Genomic DNA, 22,322 nt, shown 5'->3' with positions numbered 1-22,322 from the left:
GATGAAGAACTGAACACTGAGAGTTTGAGGAACGAACATACAAGGTAACACAGTTAGTATCAGAGGCAGAAGAAGTGTCGAGGGTTACTGAGGTTATCTTCTGGTTATGTGCATGTATATGCATACACATATGCATAGAGTGTATTTATATAGTATGTGTACATATATGAGGTATATATGCATGCATGCATATATATGTAGATATGTGTATACACATATACATGCGTGTGTATATATATATGAATGAAATACTTGTAGCAGAAGTATGCTAGAGGAAGTTCTAAATGGCTTGCAGAGCCCATTGTTGAATATTCAGTCTTAGCATTTAAACCTCAGAAGTGGAAAATTTCTACAAATGAGGACTTGCTTTATTGTTTAGTGGAGTGTTTAGTTTTAAGAAAGTATTAATAATGCATATTAAACTTTTAAGTGTATGTATATATCCCCTTCTCCAAGACTCTCAATTGTTACACATTTACTAGTACATTTTATCTTACTCTATAAGTATTTCTTAAACTTAGCAGGAGGGCAGTAGAAAGCTCAAGATATGAGAGCACATCAACAAACCAGAAGTCTGGTGACTAGACTAATAATAATAACTTGCATTTATATAGTATTTTCAGGTTTGTAAAATATTTTACACCCATTATCTCATTTCACCCTCACAATGCCTCTAGTTATACATCCTCAACAGTCAATGAAAGGAGTTTTATTTAGTCATAGCAGCAGAAAAATATAGAACAAGGATAGACATTGAGGATCTCTGAGGTTGATTCAGCTGAGCAAAGCTCACTTACCAGAGTTACACACTAACCCTGTAGCAGAGTACCTCTGGAGTTCATTATAGCTGCTTTGTACTCAGGTGATAAGCAAGTGGCATCAACATTATGAAACTTTAGTTCCCTGAGAAAACTAAATATTTTTTTGAGTTAAGCTTTATATATATAGTCAAATAGACCAAAGCCCATGTCATCATCAGACTCCTCGAATTTTTCTTTTTTTGCTTCCTCTTTCTTTTTCTCTTCAGCTGGGGCAGCACCTCCAGCAGGGGCAGCACCACCAGCTGCTGGGACAGGATCACCAACCCCTACATTGCAGATGAGACATGCAATGTTTATATTGTTCAGGGCCTTTGCCAATGATCCAGGCCAGAATGGTTCAATATTTACACCTGCTGCTTTCATGAGGGCATTAATTTTATCCTCTATGACCATAACCTCATCATCATGAAGGATGAGGGCAGAGTAGATGCAAGTGAGCTCAGAGATGGCCATTTTGGGAGATGGATGAGGAGAGACTTGTTTGTAGTGGAGCTATTCACCGGCTGAAGTGAGGATTCACCCCAACTCGGCCTTAGCTTCTGAAGAAGAACCAAGCACCTTACAGACAACTGAAGAGAAAGGCCAACCAAATCTTAAGGAAGATGTCAATCCCTTTTAAGAAAAACTATAATAACTTGCATTGGGGGGGGGGCAGCTAGGTGGCACAATGGATAAAGCACCAGCCCTGGATTCAGAAGGACCTGAGTTCAAATCTGGCCTCAGACACTTGACATTTACTAGCTGTGTGACACTGGGCAAGTCACTTAACCCCCATTGCCCTGAAAAAACAAAAACAAAAACAAAAAACAACAACAATAACTTGCTTGAAGGGCTTATGATATTGCACCTACCACTAGTTGCAAACTCACATGGCTATAAATCTGTTTTTGCTTGCACAGAATTAGAAAAGTTAACTTGCTGCAACCTCTGTTATGTGACTTAGGTGGGAAAAAACAAAAACCTTATTTGATTTGAGAACACTATGTACAAAGCACAATAAATTTCTTTTCCACAAAACTTTCTGAACTGAAATTGAGAACCTGTTAAATCAACAAGCATACATTAAAAAAGATTGCTCATAAGGTAGCACTTAATTATGACCATAAAAATAAAATTCAGAGAAATGAGGGCATCAACAAAAGGGAATTATAACATACACAGGGCTGAAAAAGAGATTCATTCTATTTTGCACCATGCTAAAGAATAGGAGAGAAATGTTGTAGTATTAAACATAGACTCCTAGGAGCTTTACTGGTAAATTTTTACCAATGAAACTGACAATAGAAGCTTTCTTTCACAAAGAATCATCTAGTCAACCAAGAACAGACCTTAAAATGCTCTAAAACTTTTATAAATAATTGTGGTTTCTTATGTTGATTCAAGATAGCAATAAGGTGAACCAAAGATTATGGAAGTGCCCCCACCTCTAAAAAAATAAAACAATATAAAACAATAATGCTGACCTTGACTGTCTGATATGCAGTGAAGGATCAAGATAGGACACAATCATAAACATGAATTACTAAATAATTATTTTGAAAAGTTGATGGGTATTGGGCATATCCCCCAATGAAGTCATAGACAAAAAAATTATCTCCACATACCACAGTATTTATAGCCTTTTGTGATATAATAAGAAACTAAAAAAGGGTGCAAAAAAACCTGGGAAAATGTATGAACAAACTACAGTATATGACTGTATTTGAATGTTATTTCACTGTGAGAATGATGAATATAGGCAATTCAGAGAAAAGTGGAAAGACTCATATGAACTGATGTGGAATGAAACAAGCAGAACAAGAGAAAAACTATGTACAATAACTATGAAAATATAAAGGAAAACAACACATCAGTACTGAACCCGATGCAATAATTTTGGTATCAGAAAACCATTGATGAAATACTCTATCCTTCCCCTTAACCCCTAGTAGAGGTGTGATAGCCTACAGGTATGTAATCAGACATATGCTATTGATCTTGGTCCATGTGTTAGTTTCCATGTGAGGGTTATATTTTTAGGGTGTTATGGTTTACTAGAAAGACAGTGATATTAAAAAAAAAAAACCTTTTGCTTTGGAAAAGATAGTTCTCTTTGCCCATAAGTAACTCCAACCTCTTCCCCTTTGAATATAACAAGAGTTAGTATCCTGAAACTCCTCCAAGTAATAAAAGGACAAATAAAGTTTTCTAACCAATAGAAATTACTCAATGGGAGTTTTTATGTAGTTGACAGACATGCCTCCTGTATTCCCCAACTTTTGTTTTTGAATACCATGGAATTTCTTAAAAATATTGCCTTCAGTCAATCAATTGATGTATCAGTAAGAATTTAGTAAGGGCTTAGTATGTGTTGGGCATTCTATTAAGCACTAGGGATACACAAGAAAATAGTTTAAAAGGCTCTGCCTTTAAGGAGTTGACATTCTGATAGACAAGACCAACATGTACATAACCAAAGTAGATCTAAAACAAATATAGAGGGGAAAACAGACCAGTAAGGCCTTGTTTAGAATAGAGTACTTGAGTTGTGTCTTAAATGCAATCAAGAATTCAAGGGGATAGAAATGAGAAAGGAGAAAATTCTGGGCCTGAGGGGTGGCTTGTGTAAAGGCACAGAGATAGAGCTTTGTAGTTGAAAAACAACTATAGACTTATTATAGACAAAAAGACAGGAAATATAGGAGGAAACCATTTTGTGAAAAGCTTAAAATGTCAATGAGAAGAGTTTATATTTGATCCTAAGGGGCATAGAAAGCCACCATAATTTATTAAAAAAGGCAGTGTAATGCAAAAACCTATATCTATAACTTTACACATAATATCTATACATATTTCTATCTACATCTATCATAGAGGGGATTTGGTGGCTCAGTGGATAGAGCACTGTACCAAAAGTCAGGAATATGAGTTCAAATCTAGGCTCAAGCATCTACTGGTTGTGGGACCTTGAGCAAGTCACTTAATCTCTGACTGCCACAGTTTAATCAACTGCAAAACTTTCATGGTTGTTGTGAGAGAAAATATGATATTTTAAAATACTTAACTTAAACACTACTACCATGTATGTTTCCCAAAAATATAAAGAAAGAAAAAAAAAGATCAGGGAAAAGATCTACTTGTACAAAAATATTTACAGCTTCTCCTTTTGTGATGACAAATAATTGGGAATTGAGGAGATACCCATCAATTGTGGAATGGCTGAACAAGTTGTGGTATATGAATAGAATGGAATGCTATTGTGCTATCAGAAATGATGAGCAGGCAGATTGCAGAAAAAACCTGGAAAAATTTACATGAAGTGATGTAAAATGAAGTAAGCAGAACCAAGAGAACATTGTACATAGTAACAGCCACACTGTATGATTGTAGTTGTTGTTTGTCCTTCATTCTTGAAAAGGTCCATGACATTGGAGTGATGTCACAACTTGAAGTGAATTTAATTTAAGTGAGGGAAGTTACCGACTTCACTCTCTCCTCCAGAGCCATCTGTGTCCAGTGGCAAGATATACATCAGGATGATTGGAGATGGCCCCACTTATTAAAAGGCAATTGGGGTTAAGTGATTTGTCAAGAGTCACACATCTATTAAGTGTCTGAGGTTAAATTTGATTTAAGATCCTCCCAACTTCAGGTCCAGTGCTCTATCTACTGCACCAGCTAGGTGCCCCACATTGTATAATGATCAACTATGAATGACAACTATCCTCAGCAACACAACGATCCAATATAATTCTAAAGAACTCAAGATGAAAAATGTTATTCATATCCATGGAAAGAACTGATAGGGTTGTTATGCAGATTGAAGCTTATAATTTTCAATTTATTTTTGTGTGTGTTTTTTTCTTGTGGTCTTTTTCTTCTTTCACAACATGATTACCATGGAAAAATATTTTCCATGATTGTACAGATATAACCTATATCAAATGGCTTACCTTCTTAGGGAGGGGGAGGTAAGGAAGGGATGGAGAAAATTCATAACTCAAACATTTTTTTAAATTAAATTTAAATTTATCTTCGTGTGTAATTTGAAAAATAAAATATTATTAAAATAAAGTGTTTAGATTAGTACTTGGAAAATAGTATGTGCTTCAAAATGCTTATTCCTTTTCCCTTATATCTGTATATATATATATATCTATATTTATCTATATGTATTATCTATATGGCTACTCCATAGTGGAAATATTACTACCCCCATTCTATAGATAAAGAGAGGCTTGATGACTCACTCAAAGTCACAATGCTAGGAAATGAAAAAGCCTGCCCTCCAATCCAGGGGTTCAGACTATAGGATTTAGGCATACCTTCTGTGGTACCCCACTGCTTAGAAATCTTTGGCAAACTAAATAATATATTTTGCTGTTGCTGTTCACATTAAACACCATGTACTTTAATATACTTTAAGGGCTTAAAAGGAAAAAGAAAGTGGTTAGGAGGATATCTTTGTAAAATTCCATGGGCAAAACATTTCCTAAAGTAAGGATAATTTGAACTGCTTTTCTGTCCTCTAGTAAAAATTGTATTTTCCCTCAAGTCCTGAACATTTTAAATCTTAAAACATCGGGTTAGCAATTTAAATCCTATGCTTTGTATGTGATCTGGAAAATTGGTTCTTTACTTCTCATTTGGGGAGATAGCTTTTTTATGTAATCTCTTTCTTAATAGGGTAAAAAAAAAAAAACCTTCCCTTGAGGGCCCTTTTTTTTTTTTTTTTGGTGCGGCCATGGGGGTTAAGTGACTTGCTCAGGGTCACACAGCTAGTAAATGTCAAGTGCCTGAGGCCGGATTTGAGCTCAGGTCCTCCTTGAGTCTACTTTATCCTAAAGACCACAATACTTTTTCACTTGATTGCCCATGACACTTCCCAGATGTGCTATCTCCATCATTAGAATGTTCACTCTTTGAGAACACAGGCTGTCTCTTTTGTTTGCATTTTCATTGCCTTGCACATAGTAAGCACTTAATGAATGTTTCTCATCCCCTATTAATTCATTTCTTTCAACTCCCAAAATGACAGAAACTCAATTAATTTGAGATTTTGATCAAATTTGAAAAGTTCTCACTAGAAACATAACCTATGAAGTACAGAGGTTTTTCTAATCTGTCCATTTCTGATGTTTGCTTTTCCAGTTTTTGAGAAAATGCAGTTGGAATATACCACTCTAATTTGGTGGTCAGACTCTTTCACTGGTAACGAGAAAAAATAATTCTGCTTACAATAACTTAGATGCATTATATTCACTGCTTATAATATCACTGACCTCATTTTTTTGTATAATATTTTGTATGCATTTAAGAGATAAGCCTGAAAGTTCTTTTGCGTTATGCAAACCTGACCTTTTCTCTGCCAGACAATTTATTTAGCTCATTAAAAATCAGATTCATCTAGTTTTAGTAAAAAGCAAAATTCCCAAATTCAACAGAGGCCGTGTCCCCTTAAAAAAAAAAACTGAATTAAATAACTAAATCAAATTTTTATGTTACCATAATCAGAGTAAGAAAAACACCCTGCTTTTTCAAGGTGTCATCCACAATTTTGTTTTGAAATAATCTTGTTTTATTTTCAATATATTTTAATAGCTCTATTGAGAAAAACCTGGGTTTCAGCATTTATTTTTAGATGCTTGGTGTTAAATATGACTTTAGCTGAAATAAATTTAGATGAAAACATGGTTAGGGGACTTAGAGGGAACCAAGAAGAGTATATTACTTTGTTCCTTATAAGTTCCATGTTATTAATTTGTTCTTTGAATAAGCTGATGTTTTTCATGATCCTTTTAAATGACTTTAATATTTAAGTGTCCCTTTTTAATCCTCTCAGTACAACCTCAAAACGTAGATTCCTATTCCTTCAATTTTTTCCCTACTATTACCCTAGGTTAATTCCCCTATAAATACTAGTTTGTTTGTTTTTCCATTTTCCTTTGCCTCTCTCAACAAATTGTAGTCTCCAGAAGAGCTTAGGGAAATAGTGTCAAACTAAAAGAGAAAAGATCACTAAACATTAGGCTATCTGCAGGCCACATAGTCTCTTAGAAAACCACCTGTATTTATGTAACTCTTTTTTTTTATATGACAACACATTAAAATCAAATAGGAATTGCATTTTAATCTGGTTCAGGCCTCACTCAGAAGTATTGTGGGCCACATTTGGTTAATAAAAGACTAGATATGAAGTCACTAATTTGGATTTTCTTCTCATTTCTACAACTTCCTGTGTGGCCTTTGACAAGTTATTTTCTCTATCTTGATCTCACTTTATAAATAAAAAAGTAAAGAGTTAGAATAATCTCCAAGGTCCTTTCTAGTCCTAAATCCTCCAACCTTTGAAATTTTCTCATTGTATATGTAAAAACCAACTGAGACAGCTGTGCAGGATAATTTCAAATGCATTGGCTACCTGGATATAGCCCTTCTCCTTTCTAATATGATCTTAGTTCTTAGTCATACAACATTCCTTGGAATGCCCTTTCTAGCCCTTATTATATGACCCCACCTCAGCTCATCATTTCTTTCAGCACAATAGTATTCCATTACATTCATATACCAGAACTTGTTTAGCCATTCCCCTATTGATGGGCATTCCCTCAATTTCCAATTCTTTGCCACCACAAAGAGAACTGCTATAAATATTTTTGTACATATGGGTCCTTTTCCCTTTTCTATGCTCTCCTTGCGATACAGACCTAGCAGTGGTACCACTGGGTCAAAGGGTATGAACAGTTCCATAGGCCTTTGGGGATAGTTCCAAATTGCTCTCCAGAATGGTTGGTTGGATCAGTTCACAACTCCACCAATAACGCATTAGTGTTCCAATTTTTTTCACAGCTCTTCCAACATTTATTATTTTTCTTTTTTGTCATATTAGCCAATCTGATAGGTGTGAGGTGGTACCTCAAAGTTATTTAAATTTTCATTTCTCTGATCAATAGTGATTTAAAGCATTTTTTCATATGACAATATATAGCTTTGATTTCTTCATCAAAAAACTGCCTGTTCATATCTTTTGACCATTTACCAACTGGGGAATGACTTGGATTCTTATAAATTTGATTTAGTACCTGATATATTTTAGAAATGAGGCCTTTATCAGAAATGCTGGCTGTAAAAATTGTTTCCCAGTTTTCTGCCTCCCTTCTAATTTTGGATGCATTGCTTCTGTTTTTACAAAAGCTTTTTAATTTAATGTAATCAAAGTCTTCCATCTTGCATTATATAATATTCTCTAACTCTGGTTTGGACATAAATTGTTTTCCTCTCCATAGATCTGAGAAGTAAACTATTCCTTCCTCTCCTAATTTATCTATGGTATCACCATTTTTGTCTAAATCTTGAACCCATTTTGACCCAATTCTTAAACTGTAAGATGTTGGTCTATTCCTAGTTTCTGCCATACTATCCTCCAGTTTTCCCAGCAGTTTTTTTTTCCAAATATTGAGTTCCTATCCAAGAAGCTGGAGTCTTTGCTTTTATCAAACAGTAGATTACTATAGTCAGTTAGAACTGTGTCTCCTGAGTTCCTATCCAAGAAGCTGGAGTCTTTGCTTTTATCAAACAGTAGATTACTATAGTCAGTTAGAACTGTGTCTCCTGTGCCTAACCTATTCCATTGATCCCGCATTCTATTTCTCAGCCAGTAACAAATAGTTTCATAACTCCTGCTTTACAGTATAGCTTCAAATTTGGTATGGCTAGCCCACCTTCCTGTGTATTTTTTTTTCATTACTTCCCTTGATATTCTTGACTTTGGTTTTTCCAGATGAATTTTGTTATTATTTTTTCTAACTCTATAAAATAAATTTTTGGTTATCTGATTGGTATGGCACTCAATAGGTAAATTAATTTAGGTAGAATTGTAATTTTTATTATATTAACTCAACCTATCTATGAGCAATTTATATTTTTCCAATTACACAGATCTGATTTTATCTGTGTGAAAAGTGTTTTGTAACTGTGTTCATAGAGTTCCTGGGTTTGTCTTTGCAGGTAGATTCCCAAGTATTTTATATTGCCTACTGTTACTTTAAATGGAATTTCTCTTTCTATCTCTTGCTGCTGAGCTTTGTTGGTCATGTATAGAAATGCTGATGATTTATGTGGGTTTATTTTATATCCCAGAACTTAGCTAAAGTTGTTAATTGTTCCAAGCAGTTTTTTAATCAATTCTTTAGGATTCTTTAAGTATATTATCATATCATCTGCAAAGAGTGAAAGCTTTGTTTCCTCCTTGCCTATCCTAATTCCTTTAATTCCTTTTTCTTCTCTTATTGCTATAGCTAACATTTCTAGTACAATATTAAATAATAGAGGTGATAAAGGACACCCCTGCCTGTTTCACCCATGATCTTATTGAGAATGCCTCTAACTTATCCCCATTACATATAATGTTTGCTGATGGTTTTAAGTAGATACTGATTATTATTTTAAGGAAAGCTCCACCTATTCCTATGCTGTCTAGTGTTTTTAATAGGAATGAGGGTTGTATTTAGTCAACTGCTTTCTCTTCATCTATTGAGATAATCATATGATTTTGGTTAGTTTTGTTATTGATGTGGTTGATAATATTAATAGTTTTTCTAATGTTGAACCAGCTTTGCATTCCTGGTACAAATCCCACCTGGTCATACTGGATTTTCCTTGCTAATGATTTATTTAAGATTTCTGCATCAGTATTCTTTTAGGGAAATTGGTCTATAATTTTCTTTTTCTGTTTTGGCTCTGCCTGGTTTAGGTATCAACAGCATATCTGTGTCATAAAAGGAATTTGGTGGAACACCTTCAAATTTTTTTTTTCCAAATAGTTTGTACAGTATTGGAATTAATTATTCTTTAAATGTTTGGTAGAATTCACTCGTAACCCATCTGGCCCTGAAGATTTTTTCTTATGGAGTTCATTGATGACTTGTTCAATTTCTTTTTCTAAAATGGGCCTATTTAAGGATTTTATTTCCTCTTCAGTAAACTTGGGCAATTTGTATTTTTGTAAATATTCATCCATTTCATTTAGACTGTCAAACTTATTGGCATACAGTTGGGCAAAATTGCTCTTAATTATTGATTTAATTTCCACTTCATTGGTGGGGAAATCACCCCTTTAATTTTTGATGCTGGTAATTGGTTTTCTTCTTTCTAATCAAATTAACCAAAGGATTATCTATTTTATTGTTTTTTTTTCATAAAATCAGCTCTTAATTTTATTGATTGGTTCTATAGTTTTCTTGCTTTCAATTTTATTAATTTCTCCTTTGATTTTCAGGATTTCTAATTTAGTATTTAGTTGGGGATTTTTAATTTGTTCTTTTTCTAGCTATTTTAGTTGCATGCCAAATTCATTGATCTCTCTTTTTTACTCATGTAAGCATTTAAGATATATAAAATGTCCCCTAAGTACTGCTTTGGCTGTATCCCATAGGTTTTGGTATGTTGTCTCTTTGTTGTCATTCTCTTGGATGAAGTTATTGTTTCTATGATTTGTTATTTGACCCACTTATTCTTTAGGGTGAGATTTATTTTCCAAATAATTTTCAGTCTACCTTTCCATGGCTTATTATTACATGTAATTTTATTGCATCATGATCTGAGAAGGATGCATTTACTATTTCTGCCTTTCCACATTTCACTATGAGATTTTTGTGCCCTAAGACACAGTCAATTTTTGAATATGTGTCATATACTCCTGAGAAAAAGGTATATTCCTTTCTATCCCCATTCAGTTTTCTCCAGATATCTATCATATCTAACTTTTCTAATATTCTATTCAACTCTTTAACTTCTTTCTTATTTATTATGTGTTTAGATTTATCTGCTTCTGAGAGGGGAAGGTTCAGATCCCCCACTAGTATAGTTTTGCTATTTCCTTTTGTAACTCATTTAACTTCTCCCCTAAGAATATGGACACTATACCAATTGGTGCATACATGTTTAGTATTGATATTACTGCATTATCTATCATAACTTTTAGCAAGATATAGTTTCCTTCTCTATCTCTTTTAATTATATATATATATATACATATATATATATACACACATATATACACACACACACACACACACACACACATATATATATATATATAACTTTTGCTTTGTCTGAGATGACTTTCTACCCCTACTTTTTTTGACATCAGCTGAAGCATAATATATTTTGCTACAATGTCTCTACTGTGATGTTTAAAATTTAATATATGGTCGGCTTAAATTAGAAGCTTTAGCATGATTCTTTGGGCATTAAACATTTATTAAAGCATACCAGATATTCATGTGGGGTTCAGAAATTTAAGAAAAGGCCTATCTAGCCTAGAGTTCCAGCCTGGTTAGGTTCTTCCTCAAGTCCCCCACCCTGAGCCTGCTTCGACCAGGAACTCCCTCAAACTGAGTGTGGAAGCTTTTTATAGGTCCAGAGCAGAGACAGTCCTTACACACTGCTTCAAGATGATTGGTAGGCATCATTCAAATCCATTGTTCACTGGGCTTGAAGGTGGTCTCTAGTTGAGTTCAAAGTCTTTAGCTTCCAAGAACAATACCTTCTTAAGGTCTAACCAGGTGTGCTTATAATCTAATTAATTTGAAGTAGGCTAATCAGCAGTCAATCACTCTTACTTAATTCAATCTGTTTAGATTAATGTCCACGTAGGCCATTGAGTATCTGCTAAATCCCGTTATTTTATCCCACTACTTCAAATGTGTTTCTTATAAACAATATTGTAGGATTCTGATTTTTAATCCACTCTGCTATTTGATTCTTTTTTATGGGAGAGTTCATCCCATTCACATTCACAGTTATGAATACTGTCTATTACCCTCCATCATCTTTTCCCCTTTGTTTGTACTTTTTTTCTTTCTTTCACTCTATTCCCCTTGACCAGTGTTTTGCTTCTGACCACTGCCTCCCTCAATATGCCCTCCCTTTTATGAACTGCCCTTCTTTTTCTTGCCCCATTCTGCCTTCCCTTCTATCAATACCACCCTTTTCCCCTTCCCCTTTTCTTTCCTTAAAGAGTAAGATAAGTACCTTTTATACAATTGGGAGTCTATTTTATTCCCTATCTTAACCAAATCTGATTAGAGTAAGGTTGAAACAATGTTCATCACTCCCTTCTTTCCCTCTATTGTGATGGGTTCTTTTTGTGCATCTTCATATGTTTAATTAACCTCATTTCACTGCCCCCTTTCTCTCCTCCCACTAGTCTTTTTATTCTGCCCCTAAAGTTTCTTTATATCATCACATCAAAGTCAATTTAATAACAGTACCTCAAAAGAGATATAGATTCCAAACATTAAAAGTATTATCCTACCTCATAGGGATGCAATCAGTTTAACATCATTGAACAACCTTCCCCGCCCCCACCCTTGTTTACCTCTTTCTATTTCCCTTGAGTCTTTTATTTGGAGATCAAATTTTCTGTTCAGTTCTGGACTTTCTCAGGAGGCCTTGGAAGTCCCCTATTTCATTAACAATCCATCTTTTCCTCTGAAAGAGAATGATTAATTTTGTTTGGTACTTGATTATGGGTTGTAATCCAAGTTCCTTTGCCTTTCTGAATGTCATATTCCAAGCACTGTGATACTTTATTGTTGAAGCTGGCAGGTCCTATGCAATCCTGCCTGTGGCTTCATGATATTTAAATTGTTTCTTTCTGGCTGCTTGGAGTATTTTCTCCCTCACCTGATAATTCTGGAGTTTGGCTACAATATTACTTGAAGTTTTCTTTTTGGGGTCTCTTTCAGGAGGTGGTTGGTAGATTCTTTCAATGATGATTTTATCTTCTGATTCTACAATTTCAGGGCAGTTATCCTTGATAATTTCCTGGAATATGGTGTCTAGTCTCTTTTCTTGAGCATGGCTTTAAGGTAGTACAATAATTGTCAGATTATCTCTCCTGGATTCATTTTCCAGATCAGTTGTTTTTACAATGAGATATTTTACATTTTTTTTCTATATTTTTAGTCTTTTGATTCTGCTTGACAGATTCTTAGTGTCTCATGGAGTTATTAGCTTCCACCTGTCCAATTTTAATTTTTAAGGCATTATTTTCCTCAGTAAGTTTTTGCACCTCTTTTTCCATTTGGCCATTTTTTTCTCCCATTTGACCATTTTGTCTCTCATTTGGCCAATTGTATTTTTAAGGAATTGTCTTCAGTCAACTTTTGTGCTTCTTTCTGCAGTGTAACTCTCATTTCTCTCATTAATTTTTCCATTCTTTCTTCTACCTCTCTCATTTGTTTTTTTTTCTTTCTTTTTTTGTGGGGCAATGGGGGGTAAGTGACTTGCCCAGGGTCACACAGCTAGTATGTGTCAAGTGTCTGAGGCCGTATATGAACTCAGGTCCTCCTGAATCCAGGGCTAGTGCTTTATCCACTGCACCAACTAGCTGCTCCCCCCCCCACACACACACACACATTTGGTTTTTAAAAGCCTTTTTGACCTCTTCAGAGAAGGCTTTTTGGTCTTGAGACAAGATCATCTTGCCACTTGAGTCTTCACTTATAGGCATTTTGAGAAACTCATCTGAATTTGAGTTTTGGTCTTCCCTTTCACCATAAAAGCTGTCAATGGTAAGGGTCCTTTTTTGTTTCTTGTTCATCTTGTAGCCTGTTTTTAAACTTCTAAAGTTTAAGTCTGTTCCTGGGGCACAGGGTTCACTGTTGTAAGCTACTTAGTGCTCTCAGCTGCCCCACTCTCAGGTGTTTCAAATTGCAGCAATGTCAAGCTGCCCACTGAGCCAAGCTGTGCTGAGCTGACCTGCTAGCTGAGCTAAGTATTGCTGATCCTTCCTCCCCTTTCACCCAGGTGAAACAGAACTTTCTTGAAGTCTTACTAAATTATCTCAAGTAGGAGGATTGTATCTCTCTGTCTTTTTGTATCTTCTGTAGTTCCAGGGTATATTTAGAGGCTTGATTTAATGTTTTTGAGGGAAACACAGGAAAGCTCAAACAACTTCCTGGCTTCTCTTAGTCATCTTTGTGTTATCTTCCAGTATATTTCTTTCCTAAAGTTCCCAAGGAATTTCTTTTAAAAGGACTTCCAGGGCATTGTAAATTTGCCAAACTCTTCACAAGCTGTTGCCAAAAGTCATGTTACTCTATTCATGATTTCACATTTGAATTTTGTGCCAGGTGTTCTTGTGTCATGTCAGCGTGGCAAGGAATTGGTTTTGTGTGTATAGAAGATACATTCTGGCTGATAATTATTAGCTACTAATATGTAGGATTGTAATTTAGCACACAGATAACTTAATTATTTTAAGTTATTTACAGATTCCCTAAGAATTGTCTTCCTTCTAGCTACCTTTTGGATACTATTTGTTACCTTGTCCACAACGTGATGTACAAAGAAAATAATGGAAGATGAATTCCTAATCATACTTTTTGCTATTTCTGAATTACTCTGGTATTGGATGTGATGGAAGACAATGTTAAAATTATTGGATAACTGAGATTTATGAATGATCTCAGTGTTCCATTTTCTCAATATGGAAAGAGTACAAGAGATAAGAACAAAGAAACTAAGGATTTGAAATCAAAATAGAGGATAGCTAAAATGGATAAAACCACAAAAAGCTTTAGGGTATATTTTAAATTTGAAGATAGTTTGTACATGGCATATATACCTGTATTTTCTTAAAAAGAGATAGGATATAAAAATATAGAATCTATAAACATTGCTTGTAAAGGCTAAAAATAAGGACCTGAATCTTGTGTTTTTCACCAGAAATGTACATGTTAACAGAGAACTGGCCAATGCTAGTCCAGTGCTAGAAGCATGCTCAAAGATATAATTCTGCTTCAGGAAATGTGTGATGATTTGGAATAGAGGGTCCTCATTTTCCATTTCAGAAACTGGGATTACCATTCTATAACTGTTTCCTGTTTACACTTTGGCAGAACTGAGTATGCACAAAAAGGGCACACAGAATAAAAATGTGATCATCCTGGTCAGTAAGAGGTCATAGACCTTCCCCACCCAGGAGTGATATTGCCTCAAACATATGGCACTTATGTTGCCTCTGTCCCTATCATGTCTTTTCATTCTTGCTCTTAGGTGAAGGAAGCCTGGAGGTAGGACAAGTTTATGGACTTCAGAAAGGTCAGAAAATCTTGCTGAGTTTGCCAGCAGCCATAAGGAACAGCATACTTGACCCAGTCCAGCAGTGGATTTTACTTGACAGCAAAGACACAAAGTTTTGCAAACAAAGGTGCAGCTTGGCCTTTGGCTACATATGCTTCACCTGAAAGTGAATTCTACAGAGAAGGGAGCAACATTTTGTAGCAGCTACTTTAAGTTTGAGCTAGCTTTGTCAAGGAACCAAGGTGATCAAGGGAGGTTATATCTGGTTGAGGGAAGTTTTTTGTATTTCTAGTCTATATATGCTTTCTCAGTAAAGATCTATTTATTTAATTTTAAAATTTTATTTTTCACCAATTACATATAAAAACATTTTTCCCACATCCCTACCAATGTTTTTTTCCTCTTCTGTCCTATTAGCTGATTTAATATGTATGAGATAGGACCCAAAAATTGTTTTGATTTGCATCACTCCAATCAATAGTGAGTTAGACCATTTTTTCATATGTCTATAGATAGTTTTGATTACTTCATCTGAAAACTGTTCATATGTTTTGATCACTTATCAATTGGGGAATGGCTCTTATTTTTCAGTTTGACTCAGTTTCTCTATATGTTTCAGAAATGAGGCCTTTATGAGAGAAACTTGCTTCAATTTTTTTTCACAGTTACTATTGGTAACTATATAAATATCCATTTATAAAAGCCAATTGACATTAATTGCTTATTGAAGAGATATCAACCAATAAGTGTTTATTAAATGCTACTATGTGCCAGGCACCATGCTAAACATTGGGAATAAAATAGAGACAAAAGACAGTCTGTGATGTTTAAAATGTAATGTGTGGTCACCTTATTCCTGTCCCAAGTGTAGGGAAAACTAGCTAGGGTTTACTTATAAATTAGAAGATTTAGCAAGAAATTTTGGCATTAAGCATTTATTAGTGAAAACAGAGAACACTTGGGTCAGAAAGTCAAGAAAAAGGCCTATTTAGATAGGCCTAGAGCTCTCAAGTTCTCCCACCACCAGCCTGCTTGAGCAATCAACTGCCTGTCCCAGATTCCTCTGAGTCCCAAAGAGAGGTGGTCCATACACACTGCTTCAAGATAATTAGCTAGCATCATCAAATCCATTGGTTCACTGGAGGTGAGGGTCTTCCAGTGTTGAGGTCACAGTCTCTGAGAACACACCCTCTTCAGAGTCAGGCAGGTCAACTGAATTAACTTTAAGAATGTTAATCAGCTTTAAGTATGTCAATTAACTTTAAGTATGTCAATCCAATCAGTCCAAATCAATCCCAGCTGGGGCCTTTGGACATTGGCAAAACCCATTATTTTCTTAAAAGTCCCTGCCAGAAAGGAGCTTACAATCTAAACGAATAAAGCAAGCTATGTACAGGTTGATTTATAAACATGCTATATACAGGATAGAGGAAATAATTAACAGAAGGAAAACACTGGATTTAAGAGGAGTGTTGAAAGGCTTCCTATAGAAGGAAGGACTTGGGATTTTAAAGGAGGTCATGGAGATCAGTAGTCAGAGCAGAGAAGGGAGAGCCTGATAGTGAGATGGTAAACAGTTTTGTCCCTCAAATCATTATTAGAATGTCACTAATTGTCCTTCCCACATGCATGTAGTTTGATGGAATAAAGTTTGAGCCTCTTACAAACACTACATGGATCAAGACTATATTTTTTTTTCCTAATAGATACACTGGCTTAATTGTTTTGCTCTTCATGGCAGGCCTTTTGTCATGATCCTTGATCATGTGATTAGGCTGTCATTGGGGTTTATATGAATCCTTTTACCTTACAAGGGAAATTTAGTAGAGTCTAGAAAGAGAAAGAAATATGACACAGGCTTCTTTATAGCTGTAACAATTTTTTCAGACAAATTCAATGATGATTTTGTGTCTGTGGGGTAGAAAAAGTCATACATAGAATATCTTTCAAACTAGAATATGTTGCTTTTAGCATGTTGCACTGGTGTGTTTATGTGGTAAAGAAGCAACAGGTCAAAGCATCAGGGGAACAGAAAAACAACAACAATATGGCACTCTGCAGATCAGGTTTATTAACTACTTGGACCTCATCAGCAGTCTGGAGAAATGTGAGGAGATCATGGAAGAGGTACCAAGAAGGACCCCAAACATTAAAACATCATGAGTCAAGCAGTTATTTATTCACACGCTTGCAAAAGTATGGTTCCCCATTTCTAGAGTCCCACAGGCAAGTATGAAGGGCTAGCCAGACATGCTGTAGGATGTATATATCCTTTTCGAGAACCCAGATTTCTGAGTCTATGCCCTTATATCTACCTGTTGTTGCTGGGCAGCATCATAAGGATCAAGTGAAAGAACCTTAAGGGCAGTCAATTAGCAGGCGGCATTGTAATTTAAAAAGTTTGCTAACCTTGCATACCTAGATTAGAGGAAGATTGCTAAACTGAATATGATCAGTAAAGCCTTCCTTCCATTCCTTGACTGAATGTAGTTCACAAACCAGTGTTGAGTTGATATAAACTTCCTGGTAATCAGTCATGTTAATCATGGTCTGAACTGGAATCATTTCTCTCAACTAGGGGCAATTCTTTTCTTTTCTTTTTTCTTTTTAAAAATTCCTTTTCTTTTCTTTTCTTTTTTGTGCAGGGCAATCAGGGTTGAGTGACTTCCCCAGGGTCACAGAGATAGTAAGTGTCAAGTGTCTGAGGTCAGATTTGAACTCAGGTCATCCTGATCCAGGGCTGCTACTTTATCCACTGTTCTACCTAGCTGCCCCAAACTAGGGGCAATTTTCACAATAAGCCCATGTACCCCTCATAATAAACTTTTGAAATGTAAAAAATAGATTATATCTAACAACAAAATAAATGTTATATGGAAACACAATGATAACCCAGGAATAATTCAGATCAACACAAAGTTAAGTTACTTGATTTTATTTTTCTCCCTTGCCTTTGTATTGCTGTTAGGTTGGGGCTACATGATATCATGTACCTATATGATCCAGCATCAACATGATCTAGAATCAGAAAATATAGGTTTATATTATATTTACAGCTTTCTGACTCTGGACAGGTGACATAAATGCTCTTAGATTCATTTTCTTGATCTACAAACTGAATTCTGAGAATATCTTCATCGTTCAGGTTTTGTGAGTAAAATGTTTTATATGCCTTAAATTTCTAAATGAATGTGATTTATTATCGTTATTTTCATTGTTAGACTTAATTGGAGAATCAAAATACTTTCATGACTATACCTTATTTAGTCAGAAGTTGTCCAGGGTCAAGGGTAGGCTATCTGGACAGGGATTAGAGAGATTCCATCTTCCCCTTCTTCCTTCTCCACCTAAGCAATGGGTTTGTTTCAGTCATGTCTGTCTTTCAGTGATGTCTGATTCTTCATGACCCCATTTGGGATTTTCTTGGTGAAGACACTGGAGTGTTTTCCATTTCCTTCTCTGGCTCACTTTACAGATGAGGAAACTGAGGCAAGTAGGGTTAAGTGACCTGCCCAAGGTCATAAAACTTTTTAGTGTCTGAGACAGAATTTGAACTCAGGGCTTCCTGACTCCAAAGCTTGTGCTCTATCCACTATATCATCTAACAGACCTGTGCCATATAACTGTCCCAAGTGAAGGATACGTCAACCCAAATCAGTCCACAAAGACAAATTATTCCTGTCATATCTCATTCCCCAAGACAGTTTAAAGATATCACTAATAATATCATAAACTTTCACTGGCTTGTTATAAAAATAGCAAACTAATTATCCAATCTGAAGAAATCAAGGCTTGGGGGTAGTAGAGAGTGGGTTTCTATCCTTAATTACTTGATAGTTAATGGAAAACTATCTGCATTTATGCAGGGTCACTTCTTCATGAATATATTTCTCCTTGTTCAATGTGGCCCTCAATGTAATGGCACTCATTAGTGAATGTACAAACATTCCCATGAATACATTAGAGAGTTTAAGAATAATTAGTCTTTGTTTATAATTAGAAAATGGCAGTGAAGATGTATTTTATTTCAGAAATTTAATTGAATCCATTTTGTTTTCCATTCTTACAAAATTAATCACTTAATATTTTAAATGGCCAAGCTTCCATATAAAAGGGCAAATGTTTGCAGTTCATGGATTTTCTCATCCTCTCAAAATCACTTCTGATTTGTGTCATGGCAATGGGTGCTTGTTTTGCTGTTTTTACATGAACCCAATGGCAATCTTTCCTTCTAGGTCGATCAGAATGTCCATAGTTTAATCTGGAAAACTGTCTATTTTTTTGTTTGTTTCTTTGTTTTTGTTTTGTTTTAGAACAGTCATTAAAAACTGTGGGATCAGGAGAATCAGTGTTGGTTCAGTAACTCAGGGTATGGCCACATGCATTCTTTTAGTAAAAGCTGTATTATTTGGAAACTATTGTTGGAATATCTGGAATTTTTAATAGCAATTCCTGGAAGTCAAGTAGTTTTTGAATAACATATATTGTGTCAAGTTAAGAAAAGAAACATTGGGGCAGCTGGTGTTGCAGTGGATAAAGCACTGGCCTTGGATTCAGGAGGACCTGAGTTCAAATCCAGCCTCAGACACTTGACAATTACTAGCTGTGTGACCCTGAGCAAGTCACTTAATCCTCATTGCCCTGCCAAAAGAAAAAAAAAAGAAAAAAAAGAAATGTTTGATTTTCTAGCTAAACCTAAAATATCAAGCACTGATTTTTCCCAATAGTGTCTAAATTCCTCCTAAACATAGGTCAAAGTACTGGCAAAACCTGGCCTCCCCCTCCTCCCCATATTCTCTGTTGATTTCTGGGAAACAACACTGAGTAGTGATGAATCCCTCTTATCTTTTAGTTTAAAGCTCTTATTTTTCCATTTTATAGGGTGTTTTTGTTATGTACTGCCTTACTAACACTGTGACCTTATATAAGTAATTTTACTTTTCTGAGCCTTAGTAATCACATCAAGAAAGTTTGTCTAGATGAACTTTATGACCTGATCCAGGTCAAAATTCTATAATTCTAAAATACTTGTCACTGCATGAACATACTAGGATTTTCTTTTTTATTTAATAAGACTCATAACTTTGATTGATTAAATTTTGACATTGGCTTGGATCCTGAATGTGTAGTATTGCAGATATAAGTTGTAACTAGTTAATTCTATACTCACTGGTCCTGTGAGTTTGTTGGCATAGGGAACCCTCAGTAGATCAACTCTCTCTGCAAATCATAGCTACTGCTGTTCTGCAACTTGTTGCCTGGAGCAAGAAGAGGTTATGAAAGTTGAATAGGGTCACACAGCCAATATGTGTCAAAGGTAGAATATGAACCCAGGCCTTCCTGATTTTCTATCAACTACACCATAGGTTCTTTTTTGTTTGTTTGGTTTTGGCAGGGAAGTGAGGGTTAAGTGACTTGTCCAGGGTCACACAGCCAGTAAGAGTCAAGTGTCTGAGATTAGATTTGAACTCAGCTCCTCCTGAATCCAGGGCCAATGCTTTATCCCCTGTATCACCTAGCTGCCCCCCATAGGTTCTTAAACAGTGGGCCACAACCCCATATGGGGTCATGTAATAGAATGTGGGGTCATGAAAAATTAGGCAAAAGTAAAAGGTTATGTATACCTATTTTATATACCTATATGCCCGGAGTCACATAAAAAATTTTTGGGAGAAAAAGGGTCATGAGTGGAAAAAGTTTAAGAAGCCCTGAACTACACTGTAAAACCTAGGTTTCCTTCAAAGTCTTCCCCTCCCCATCTAAATTGAACCAATTTTTGTTTATAAATCTATTACCTTTCTCAATTCAACTCAGAAATTTTTGCCTTGGGAACAAATAGTAATATCATTAGATTTGGAGGAAAGGCTGTAGTTTAAATCTTGACTCTGCTATTTCCCACTTCTGTTACCCCTGGGCAAGATATTTAACCTCTCTAGGGTTCAGTTTCCTTATCTATAAAATAAGGTGGTTGGACCAAATGATCTCTATGCCCCCCTCCATTTTAAATATCTCATAATCTTTTACTATTGTGGAAAACTACATTAGCCTTAATTCAATACTAATTATCTCTACATTAATGTCATTGTAGTGGGGGGGGGGAGAGCAAGGGGTTGTCAACCTCTAGTTGATGATCTACACCTAAATCTCAGCTTCTGAATTCAGGGGGAAATAATTCTAATACCTGATATACTTGAAGAAGTCTCATAATATTCAGGCCCCACACGACTTCCATGGGGCCATGGGTACTCATGTCCTCTTACTATATATATGTATGTAGATATGTAGATATATGTACACACATGCATCTACACATTTATGTACATATGTATGTAGAAATCTATACATGTATATGTATATATATGTATTCATGGAATTTTAACTGGCCAAAAATACCGGCCATGTATCTACTATTGAAAATATATCTTGGTCCTTTTCATAAAATTCTAGCCAAATTTTATAACTTCATCATGGGAAATACAATGTCAAGATTCTGTGAATAGCCTCTAAGATAAGGAGCCTCTTCTTGATACTTCTTGATAACACTTTAATTACATCAGGAAAAAAATTCAAACCTGACCCTATCAGGAAAATATTTTGAGCATGTTCTCCAGATATGTGGGGTTTCTTACTTATAGTTTATATACACTTAGGCACTAATAATGTTTTACAATATAAAGCACAAAGTATGAATTTGAAAAGGATAAGATGAAGTTGAAATAATACTTGATCTTGGAATCAATGGGGAATCATTGGAAATATTTGGGTATGAGAGTTATATGGTCAGATAGGAGTTTTAGGAAAATCACTAGCACTTTTGTGGAGAATGTTTCTTGAAGGAGGAGGGACTTAAGTCATGGAGGCCAATTAAAAAGCTGTCGTAAAAGTACAAGAAACAAATGATGAGACCTTGAACTTGTGTAGTGGTAATGTGATGCAGAGAAGGGAATGGATGGCAGGGATTCTATGAAGTTAGGAACAACAATATTTGTCAATTAATTGGATATGTGGGTTATAAGAGAATGCAGAGTCTAGGAGGACTCCAAAGCTTGGAACCTAGATGACTATAATGATTTCTTGCCCTCATTAATATTAGGAAAATCTTGAAGCTGGATGTGTTTGGAGGAAAGATAATATTATGAGAATTACAATCTAGATGTCAATCTATCCATGCCTGCTCTTCCTGAATGACTCATTTAGAACCACCCTAAATTTGAGAGAGGTAGAGAGAGAGAGAGAGAGAGAGAGAGAGAGAGAGAGAGAGAGAGAGAGAGAGAGAGAGAGAGAGAGAGAGAGACTTCTTCTTCTATAGGTACCTTCAGCAGCTACGAAGTAATCTGGGAATAAGGTATCAGGGCAGATCTGCCCAGATGCTATTGACAGCCCTTAGTTTTAAATTATAGCTTCCCCAGGGAAGACATCAGAATCAGAATG

Source organism: Dromiciops gliroides, chromosome 5 (genome assembly GCF_019393635.1).
Source record: "Dromiciops gliroides isolate mDroGli1 chromosome 5, mDroGli1.pri, whole genome shotgun sequence".
Classification (NCBI taxonomy): domain Eukaryota; kingdom Metazoa; phylum Chordata; class Mammalia; order Microbiotheria; family Microbiotheriidae; genus Dromiciops; species Dromiciops gliroides.
Note: the sequence above shows the minus strand (reverse complement) of the source record.